Below are 12,379 nucleotides of genomic sequence, written 5' to 3' on the forward strand. Positions count from 1 at the left end.
GGGATTTTATTAGCATTATAGCAGCTACTTTAGGAATTCTAAGTTTACTCTTTTGTCGTAAGAATAGTTGTATTTTAGATTGTTTAATTTGAATAGAATGTAGCTTTTGTCTCGTTGTAGTTTTTTAATTTTATTATTGATATAGGACTCGCAAGAATTTTTTTCTTTTAAGTTTGGTACGGATTCTTGAAGAAGGGTTTGTATATGTTTTTCTATTTCGTCTATAAGTGAGTCGATTTGCCTCTTTGTTAGATTGACATTGTTGTGGATATTTAGATCGCAGTTCTTTCCAGCTGATTTTGTAATTTTTTTTTAGTTTATTTCTTTGTACTTACACCTGGGTTCGTCACTCTGTATTTCTAGGGTTAGGAAGTCAGATGTATTTTTGCTTATCTGGAATACGAGAGCGCTATGGTCGCAATCGTAGTCTATAGTTTTGAGCGGGTTAGTTGCCCATAAATTGGAGGAATTGTAATTGACAAAGGAATTGTAATTGTGTGTCTCCAAAGCATATGTCTAGGTATGAGACTCCTTTTGGGCAAGAGTCAATCCATTCTTCCTGCGTTTTTAATGATTGTTTTAGTTCGTTTAATTGTGTTTGTTGTTCATTTAGGGCTTTGAACATGCTTTTTTTGAAGACCTCGATAAGTTTATTATGTCCAATTGGGGTATGGTTTTAATTGGATTTGGATTTTGCATTACGCGCGGTAATAAATTTGTTAGATGTGGTTGGTTTTCGGAGACTTGGTTTCGGCTTATTCCTTGTCGTAATATGTCTGAGAACTTTAACTACGGAATGAATTTGCGGCTTATTTGAGCAACGCGTTTGTTTTTGATTCCTTGCATTTGTTGATATTTTTGCAAAGTTTTTTTGCAAAGTTCAACGAATTTTGGGCATCCTTTATACAACGCAGGATATCCGTAGTTTTTACAGTTCACGCAGTATACTTCGTCTTTATTTACCGCGTCTACTTTTTTTATTTTGCACTCGTTTGGTCCGTGCGGCTCCATGCAGTTTACATTTGTGACATTGCGTTATGTCATTTTTTCTGACTTTTTCCCATTTTACGCTAAAGTAATTTATGCGGTTCATTTTTAGTAGGTTACTAATATTGCTTTGTGGGAATTCTTGGATTATGTAAATTGGGAGCAATACATTGTTCTCTATGGATCTTTTTGTTGAGAAGCGCCAAACTTTTATCAATTGGACGTCGGACATCTGTAGTGCTTGCAACTCTGCGAGTATCTCTGTCTCGGAGAAGCTATTGTTTAGACCCTTTAATACGATCGTGTGGTACTTCCCTGATTTGAATATATATGCGTAATCGCTGTCTTAGTTGCAATTAGGATGTCTTTCATTTTGTTAGTCTGGTATATTTCGTAGGAATAGCACGTGTTTATCTGCGTGTATTCGTTTAAAATGGAATGACTGTGTTTAGAGCCTCTTCAACGAGTTTTACCGTGCCCTTCGTGTCTTGGAGGATGATGTTTATTGGGAGCGGGTTGTCTCTATTTGTAGGGACAGTGGTGTCTGCGTTCTTCCTTGCAGAGGCTAGTGGCCTGTCCGGGTTGTGTCTGGCTTCTCGGCAGCGTTGTCGCTGGAGATGGGCCCACTGCGTTGTCCATTTCGCTGGGCTGCGCCAGGGACGTTGAGGGTGTCGTTGGTTATGATACATTTCTCGGTCCATTTATTATTCTCTCTCAGACTTGTGATTTCCTCTCCTGAGAGACCGTATGCCTATTTGCTTTATTTCGTAGGTTTTCGTTCTTTTTCCTTATTATTGTGGATTCTTTTATTGTTATTATTTGAGGGTGTTGCTGTGTCTGAGATAAGCTGGATTGTGATTGCAATACGCTGAACCCATTTTCCGTTCGTATTGCTGATAATGGGGAGCTATCGGCTGAATTTATGGTTTCGTTTTTTCGGCGGTCCGCGTCTCCTGTTGTACTTTCCTCTTTGCTTACACTTTCCTGGCTACTCTCTGCCCTGTTGTTCCCCTTCGTCAGGTTTGGCGAATGGTTGAGTTTCCGCGTCCTTTGGGTGCCAAAGCTTGTGTTGCCAAGAAAGTTCTTGATCCACTTATGCTATATTATTCTTTTGGTTGCTTCTTTCATTCTATCTACCTTCTTCCTTCTCTTATTTTCTTGATTGTTTTTCTAGTGAGCATTATTTATCACTTTTCGTTATTGAATATCACTGCATAAATTGGCAAACTCACTAACAAGTCTTACGCCTGGTATTTTTTGCCAGTGAGATAGGACCTGCTGGGGGTTCACAGCACTCTGACGAGAAAGAGAATGCATTCAGCTCGGTATGAGCGTTAGTTGAAGCAATCAATTTTGTTATTTAATATTTTTGAATAAAAAATATTTACAACGTACAATTATGTAGGAGGATAAGAAAGATATGTAAAATCTTGTCCGGCATCGTTTTCAAGAAAATGGAGTGCGAAGTTAAGTAGGGGCAATTTCATAATTGATTTTCGCGAAAACAAAGCGGAAAATGTCATTTTACATTTTCGACTTCATTTTCGCCACGCACAGGGAATCATCGTCCTTCGGTTTGTGTCACAATTTTCGGCACATGTATCTTTGCATTCTTTCAAACGACATGCGTATGTATAATACTTGTACATTCTCCAATTTCGAATATTGAATACATATAACATTATCGGAAAATATAAACAAAGCAATATACAGGGTGGTTGGTAATTAGTGGTACAAGCGGAAAGGGGGTGATTCGACGCGAAAAAATAAGTCGAAAATATAGAATACAATTTTTTTTTTTTTCTTTAATTTTTCCATCGAGACAACGATCTACAGTGAGATCCGTTATAACAAGTTGTGCTAAAGTACGCACGTACCGAGCGAAAATTCAAAGTCGATTTTCTCGAAAACAAAGCCTCAAACGAAACATTTTTATCCTATATTTTCGACTTCTTTTTTCGCGTAGAATCACCCCCTTTCCGCTTGTACCACCAATTACCAACCACCCTGTATAAGTAAACGTGTATGCGAGAATGATACAACGTATGGTGATAATCGTTTGATGCTAAAAAGATATTTTCTCGATGTATACGACTATACAGCTTATTAACACTTAGCCAACCGCGCTCGCACAGGCTAACCTATACGCTGTCCACCGTGCATTTTTCCAAGTAAGGAGGACTTATATTCGCTAATACTTGAAAAACAAAGAAGTCTAAAAATTATTTAAGTGGTCAATTATATTTTGCGGTAATGATTTTGTTTAACGATTTCACATATTGTTTATACAAAACATCAAATTAAAAGTATAAGGAGATATAGGTAAAATTAAAAACATTAAAGATGACTAAAGATAAATGAAACGACTTGAAAGTGAAGTTGAAAATTCATAATGCATTTTAATATTTTTTTACAGTGTGGTATTGTTCGACTATAACTTTACTTAGTCATAACTGATAGTGTAACTATTTAATTAATTTTAAGACCACTAAATTGGTGTATTTTATTACATATTGCACTTTATAAAAGCGGAAAAAGAGTCGCAATTAATTGGAAACAATTCCAGGTAAACAATAACTGATAATTACAACAACAACAACAACAAAGAAAATGCGTCGCTAAAATCAAAAAGGGAGATCTCCCCGCGTTCGGTCACTCAGCGATGTTCTTCACAGAGGAGAGATCCGATGGTTCGGATGGCTAAGTGTTAAGAAAAGTAAGAAGAGCCAACACCACACGGAGTTCCAGAGCGGTCACCCGTTTAAGCACTAACCGTGCCCAGCGCTGCTTGACTTTCGTGATCAGACGAGACCGAGTACTTTCAACGCGGTGTGAGCGTTAGTTTTAGTGATCAGTTTTGTTATTTCATGTTATCGAATAGACAAAATATTTAAGAAAACACACGTGTATGTATGAGGATAAATGGTATTTTTAGACGTGCATACAGATTTATAAAATTTTTCCTGGCTTCGTTTCCCAAACAATGAATTGTGAAGTTCCGTCATGTAGATACGCGTATACTTAAAAAGTAGCGGAGTCAAGTGGACCGAACTTCATAATTGATTTTCTGGAAAACCAAGTCCTGTGTCAAAAATTGTCACTTCATCCTCGACTTATTTTTGTATAGGAAATCAGGCCCTTTCGACCTGCACCATCATAATACTCTAATTTTCTCGCCTACTTCAATTTTGAAACTATTTAGTTTCACTGGATTGCGTATAACTACCAACAGCAAAATACCAACATTCACGGACGACACGGCTGTCGTGACAACGACCATATCCAAATCCACGTCATTCCATACTACCTGACTTGACCTTTTCACATGGCCCAACGTTACATTTTCCCCATTACGTAGGGCAATTAGGATCCGCCGCCCCTTGCCCCTCAACACCAACAAACGCAACCTATAAAAATCGCAAGCATTCCACCAAGAAGAGTCTTTTTTAGTTTTGAGTCCAGTCTTGTGTACAGTTTGGCCGTGATTTGAACTTCATTGTAATATTATACTTAATCATTTTCGCGAATAAAATTATAAATTATAAAAACAAAATTATAAAATTATAAAAACACGGTCAAGTTAAGTTACTCCTTTTTTATCATAAATTTTACGTGACACTGTACCAGTCAGGTGACACTGTAGAACGGCTTCTTTGATGTCTATTATAGTAACGCGGAAAGATCGCCGACATACAGACAATGTCGGCGATAAAGCGCAAATGCTGAGAAGCAGAAAGGGTCGGAAAACTTGAATAGGGCTTCGCGGCACTCGACAACAAAACTTTCCAACGGTATCACCGAAGCGCAAATGCCGACAGGCCTAATGAGCTATCGATATCCGTACGGTTCTTCCGCCGAATATTTGGAAGAAGGCGTAGATGGTGTGACATCAATCACATCTCAACCTACATCAGAGACAAGACATCGACCCCCGACCTTCGGACACGTTTCTACATCATAACCTACACCGAGCCCCTCTCAACATCCTCAAACCAAAACGTATATAAACCGAGGCTTCACCCAGCTCGGGCAGTCCTTGTTCTAATTGCTGTTCTTGTACAACACCCTTTTTACGGTTCAGTGTTATTCTATTATTATAAGTGCCAAAATTATAATATAGTTCGATAAAAGAAAATTAATAGTTGGTGTTACGACCGTTCGCGGAGAGACGCGGTCGCGAGGAAAACGCGTCAGCGAGAGGCGTAAATTCTCGCTACGATTCGGTGAATCGACGCCGCGAAGTAGTCGTTCCCCTGTTTCGGTTAGGATAACAGAGGTGGTTGAATGAATATGACACAGTAGTAAGTTATATTTCACCGTTTATTCCACAACTTATAACGAGAATAGTTACGCTGGTGCGTATGTACGAGATGAGTGAGTGACTGATCTACGGGTGTGTATACCCGGTGGAAGGATGTTGATCGTTCGAAGGATGCAAAAACAGTACTCTTGCGAGACGATGCTGTCTCGGAGGAGAGCTAAGGATGGGTGTGTCTAGCGCACGGGACCATCGGATTTGTTCGTGACGATTTGAGTTAGGAGAGTGAGGGAGTAGGCTTCGTCGTTAATTGGTTGGACGAAGGGTCTTAACCGCCCTCGAGAGAAAGTGGTTAGTGGGAGGAAAGTTGCAGCGTACGTGACAAAAACTAACTTTCCCTTTTTCGCCGTGGTAGACAATAGTCTTTGGAAATTCTTCGGAAACAGATGTTTGTTTAGTTTGAAGGACCTTTTCTAGGAAATCTATGTGATTTATGGAAGGTCCTTGAAACCATGGAAGATACGCTGCGAGTATCCGAAGACATCTGGTTGCCATATTGCCCGCGGCGTGTGGCCTCGGCTAGGTAGAGGGTTACGCGACGTAACAGTTGGGTTACGCGACTCAGCTTTCTTTTCTCTTCAAACCCAAGTATCAATTTTACGTGACAATGGCAACGGTGGCGGACGCGTAACGAACGTGTGCGTAGTAGGGATATTAACGGATGACAAAAAGAAAAGAAACGGATCAAGAAAACAGTTGAGTTGTAACCGAGGGCAGAGAATCGTCAGTCGGAATTGAGAGTTGTACGTAAAGAGTCGAAAGCGAGCATTGTTAATAAATATACCGTTAAACACCACAGAGTATTTCTTCGGCACCGCAGCCGTTGATCCTCGGTTAGCCACCGAAGAGTCAAGAGTCGTCAATCGAGAGTCGTTATATCACACTCTGTCCCAACATTCTTAACCGCCACTCTGTTGAATCCACATAATAAACGTCTGAATTTTTCTTACCTTGCTCGTGAAACGTTTAAACTTAAGCGAAATCATTCGAACGACGCGAGGAAATGAACAGTGATTTCTTAATTTCACTACTCCCCGTGCTTTCGACGTAACACAAACACTCTAATCCAGAAACAGCAGTCATATTACTACCAGAACTTATCAGAAAAATAGAAAAATGACTGCAAGATAAAAGCAAACCCCAGTCAATTTAACCACATTACATTTACAATACGAAAGCGGAAACCACCTAATATCCGATTGAATGGCACGCACATAACACAAACAAAGCAAGTTAAATACTAAGACTCCACTTGGACTCATAACTTACATGAAAGCAACATATACCAAATCAATTATAGACAAAATACGGATAAAAAGGAGACAGTCGAAACTGTAAACTCAGCATAGAAAGTAAATTGAAAATATCCAAAACCAGGATAATAAGGTAACTAAACCAGAATCGCTTCTAGAAAATACTCAGAACAGTAGTCAACGCCCCATGGAATATCAGAAACGAGGATATACGCAAGACCTAAAAATACCAATGGTCAAAGAAGAAATCGGCAAGTACTAAAAAAAAGGAAAAAAAAAAGGAAAAAAAAAATACAAGGAAAGAACGGCAACGCGTCCAAGCCAAATTGTAAAGTACAAATTAAATAAATGGAAAAAAAAAAAGAAAAAAAGAAACGGATTGCATGTTTGCCCATAAAGGAGTAATCAAAGTGATGAAAACTTTTTATAATGCTTGTTACTTGCGAATAACCACACTTAACCCTGCTGCGGTCTTCCATTTAACTAAATTATTCGGTAAGAGTTTGAAGAAGAAAGTTACCTTTGCATACAAAGATTCGTTTTTCTTTATTTTATCTTCTAACTAAGGACCGGGGAAATGTAGCGGTACGTTACTGTATCCTTCATAATAACTTTCATTGCAAAGAACCGGTACATTCTATTATCGCAAAGAAAATCTTGGCATTAGTGAAATTTCTACAAACTCTTATTTTCTCTTTGAAATGTTCCAATGTATTTATAACACTCTCTGCTATTTCTTTTGCAGCTTTCCTACGCGGGTCATATTACCGTCTTATAATATAATTTTGTATCAGTGCGTTCCCTAAATTTTGCTATGATCGCGCGTTTTTTTTTTTTTTTCCTCAAATATGTCGGTTTCAAGAGTCAGATAAAATTTTGCTCTATACGTTCAAAAGAATACAGAAGTTCTTAGAGAAAGAAAGGAGAGCAGTAAGAACAAAGAGACCCGGAGACCCGGCAGCAGGGTTAAAAACAACATGAATTTAATTTCTAAATATTTTGGTTTCTTGCATCCTGATATTAACCTTCTTCTGCTTAATCTATTTTCATCGTTAAGAAACATTTTAAACACTATTTACAATACAAAGATAAAATACTTTATTTTATATACCACATTGTGAAAATAAAGATAGTTTATTTTTTACTACATATTCAAAATATTTTATTCGTACTGTAGACCAACAACTACTTAAGATAGTATTTAAAAGAAATATTCAGAAAGAAAATTCAGAAATAGAAATAACTTTTAATTATATAAATATCTAACTCATCGGTTTCATCAGTCTCTGTAAAATACTATTTCGAATCAATTTTACAGTCTCTCACACCAGTAGTGACAAATTTAACCGCAATTAAAAGAGTATCGTAATCAATATTGAAGTAGTCGAGTAATAGTGATCTTTCAATGTTTCGAAAATCATATAGAGTAAATAGAAAAATAATTATTTGCTGATAATATTGACATAATTTAACCGTTCGAGCCCCAGGGGTCTTTGAAAAACCACGGTCGTGTCACGATCGGCATACTTCAAATCCGACGGACTGACGATAGAGATAAAGATGTGGCGGCACTCGGCGACAATGTATATCGCTGAAGTGCCTAATGAACCATCAACATCCCAACGGTCCTTCCACCGAAGGTTCTAGAAGAAAGAGCACGTGGCAACGATCGCGGACGCCTAGCAAATGCATGGACGGTGGGGATGTTGAGGGATGACAAAAGAAAGTAATCGGATCCGATCGAAAGTAAAATCATAAGAGTCAGTCTTAGAAAGTCACGCCTAGAGTTCGGAAGTAGATTGTAAAGTGTATTGTTGTTAGAAAGAAAAAAAAAATAAAGTTTTCTTTTTTTATTTTTCACCTCAAATTTCTTTTTTATTTTGTTATTTTACGTGACAGTGGAAAAGTCCGGAACGGCAGGATAACCTCTTAATCGATTGCGAGAGAAACAAGCGGCACAATAGCGCTCGTCATATGTGTTATTTTTATGAAATACATCTATATTTTTATATATGCGTACTATTAGTTTATAAATATTCCAAATTTTGTTCAATAAAAATTATTAAGATAACAATGAAATACACAAAATACCGTCAGTCGTCCGTAGCGTTCAAATGTACTGGGACTTTTCGACATAAAATCTAAACACCGCGATCACGCTGCTTGGTACTCAATCGGTTAAAGAAACAACGATATGTCTAACATGCGCGCGTGTCTCTGATATCGGACGATACCGCGCTCTGTAACTCGTTCCCCGTCGAATTAATCTTGGGTGACAGATTTACGAGGGAGAGTAATGACTCAATGCGCGAAGAACAATTGACGAAGTTAAAACTGGGAAAAAAAAAAAAAAAAAAAAAGAAAAAAAAAAGGAAAAAAAGAACAAACAATGAGAAAGTTTCAAATTGTTTTCGACGATTAAGACGAAATTTAGGAATACTTACTGCGGACGATTATGCGATAGGAAGCAACTGAAGCGAATGCCGCGACGCGATGTACGACTGAACGAATGCGACTGAATTATCGTACGACGATACGAATGATTAACGATACACGCGTGACGATGCCGCTCGCAATTGAAAGACCAGCACGAGACGGTTTACTAATCGTTCGCTCACTAAAATGATACTTACCTTCGCGTATGCTTGGAGATACTGTTCACAATTGAAGATTTCGCACAGGACTGTCCACTGATCGTCACGCCTGATGGAACGACTCTGTCTCCACCAACGCTTGCAGCCATGTCCACGAATGCTTCAAGATATTGACTCATCGAAGAAGCTAGCACAGAAAAGTATCACTGATCGTTGCGACTGACGAAACGATTTCACCTGCACGAGCGCTTGAAGAGCGCTAAGAGATTGAAACGGTTCTTTAGTCCACGTTTAGCGATTCGAACGCACGGAAACTGACTCGCTGCTACATGTTCACGATTAAACTACTCGAACGAGACTGCCGATACCGTTGTTAGACTCCAACAAGGCTCGAAACGGAGGACCCCAAATACGCACGCTGATTGGTTTTCAAGAAAATCGTCACGCGGCATATTCGCCCGCAAGATGGCGTTTACTGCGTGAATACGCTCCAAGTGCGGGGCAGATCCTTCGCTGGAAGAGCGTGAACGATACCTGGGTGAATGCGAGGCTTCGATGTAATTGGGTAAGAGTGGCGGCGCTCGACCGCTCGGGCCGTTAAAATCCGTCAATTATCCTTACAAGAAACTCGTAGCGTAGGAAATTAGAAATACTGCTACGAATGTTGAAGAGAATCGTTTTAGCTATTGGAGTACCCTTCTAAAATAGCGCCTTGACTGCGAAAGCGAGCAACAACGAGCTACAACGAGACAAAAGCTACATCATACTATCCAAAATAAACAATCTAAAGTACAACAAAATTCTTACGACAAAAAGAGAAGATAAATAAAATAAAAAAAAATATGTCTAAAAAGACTCAGCTAGCATGTTCCCACAGACAAATCAAACTTTTAGGTAAAAAGAATCTAACTCTATCCCTTCTTTCAAACTACCTCCAGAGAAAGCTCCCCTCCTCCAAGATGCAGGTATAGCGATACAGAACATCGATAAAAACATGGAGTCTAGTTATTTCACAACATGTAAAACAACGGAAAAACTATACGTTATCGGCACTCACTTTTCCAAAACAGACACACACAACGATCACCTGGGTCGAGAATTATTATCTCCGAAACAAATAAACTGAAAAATAAAATAGAGCGAGACATATCGCTAAATAAGGCAGTCTTCATATTCTCTAATGAAAACACCTCGGACAACCCCAAACAACCAGACACAGAAATAAACTACTTTACAAATTATAATCAACTAAAAATCATTTCCTCTAAATTAAACAATAAAAAATCATCCGCTTTCGACGACGTCCCGAACATTTTGCTCAAACGGTTAACCAACAAAATAAAATGATATTAAACAGTGCTCTTTAATAATATTAGCAGCCATCACAAAAGAAAAGAAAATAAAGACCGCTTCTCACCCTCAAACCTGCGATATATAAGTCTCCTACCCAACATAACCAAAATATTCGAAATAATCATAAATAACCCCCTAGTCTCCTTTTGAACAAAAAAAAAAAAAAAAAAAAAAAAATAACGTAATCCTAATAAAAAATCAATTCGGCTTCCTTAACAAACAATGTTTAACAATCTATAATCGAATAATCGAGAAAATGAAATGTTTTAGTATTACGCGATCATTATCATGCATATTGTATCATTCTCATTTTGGCACACACCTATGTTTCTTTAAATATTCTATTTTTTGACCATGGAAAACAAATAAGAAAACTATTAATTTCAGCCAACGCTCATACCGCGCTGAGTGCACTCGTTCTCGTCGAGTCGACTGTTGACCACCGAGCGGGACGGACCCCTCGGAGCGCGCGTCGGAGTAGACTAATACCCACTAAAGTAGAAGGACCAAGTGACAAAATAGTGACAAAAAAAGTGAAAAATACGGCATCGACATCATCTCCATAAATACAAATAAGAACAAAAAGAAAATAAAATAAGATAAGACAAAATAAAACTGTACAAAAAAATAAAAGCTACCGATTATGAAGCCAAGAGCAACGAAACGGAACCCACCGTAGACCCAATGAAAAAAGCCACCAAGAGAAAAATAATTATACATAAAACAGCCAGGGAAATCAACAGCATCCTAAGACTACCCGCGCAAAAGACGCGGAAACTCAACCCACAACCTAACCTGGTTGCCAGGGCAAAAAGTCTAGCAAACATCCCAGGAAACACAGTTGTAGATCATCACCCCAACCAAGAAGAAAAGGCTAACGAAACCAAAAACATGAAGCCCACAAGAGCTACTTCGCCTCCAGCGATAGAAACAAAAAATAGATTCAGCATATTACAAGCTGAACCAGAGCCTCATCCACAACCGGGACCATCAAGCTACTCCACTTGGAAATCAACGCTAGAACAAATAAGAAAGAAAAACGAAACATTACGAGGCAAAACGGGAAGACACGGTCCCACCACGTCACCGGAACAATCGGCGCAGCAAGGGCGACGCACCCCACCGCACAACCCAGGAGGCCCGGCGCCCCCAACACCGCCAAGGGGGGTCCGAGCACCGGACGGACGCCTCACCGGATGCTCCGCGGAGGAACGCACGAGCACCATACCCACCACAAAAGAAAACAGGCCGCCACCCATAAACATACTCCTACAAGACCCCAAGGACACGGTAACACTCATAGAGAAAGTAGCAGACATCAAGCAATTTCACATCAAAAGAATACACTCAGGTAAACACTCGCTTTACCTCCGAAACCTAGCCGACTTCCATAAAGCGAAACAAACACTCCTCTCAGCGAACACAACCTTTTACACATACACACCCAAAATAGAGAAACACCATACATACTTGCTAAAAGGTTTAGACAATAGCTACACGGAAACAGAAATACTCACAGACCTACAAGCTCTACAAATAAACGACGTCCAGTTTACAAAAGTCTCACGATTTACGACAAAAAAATCAAGGGAGAACAATATATTGCTCCCAATCTACATAATACAGCTATCCCCCGACAGCAATATAAACAATCTTCTAAAAATAAACCATTTTAACTACTACAAGATAAAATGGGAAAAAATAATAAAAAAACAGGATGACATAACTCAATGCCACAAATGCCAGCGACTAGGCCACACAGCGCAAAACTGCAACCTAAACTACCGCTGTGTTAAATGCAGTGAGCCCCATGGTCCAGGCGACTGCAAAATAAAAAGGGAAAACGCAGTAACCAAAGACAAAATATTCTGCGT

General features: G+C 39.0%; 1 pseudogene; it reads right to left on the reverse strand.

The window, feature by feature from the left end:
• Nucleotides 1-3,711: 3,711 nt before the first annotated feature.
• LOC126875294 (5S ribosomal RNA) lies at nucleotides 3,712-3,830 on the reverse strand (annotated as a pseudogene).
• Between the last annotated feature and the right edge of the window lie 8,549 nt (nucleotides 3,831-12,379).

Source organism: Bombus huntii, chromosome 17 (assembly GCF_024542735.1).
Source record: "Bombus huntii isolate Logan2020A chromosome 17, iyBomHunt1.1, whole genome shotgun sequence".
Lineage (NCBI taxonomy): Eukaryota > Metazoa > Arthropoda > Insecta > Hymenoptera > Apidae > Bombus > Bombus huntii.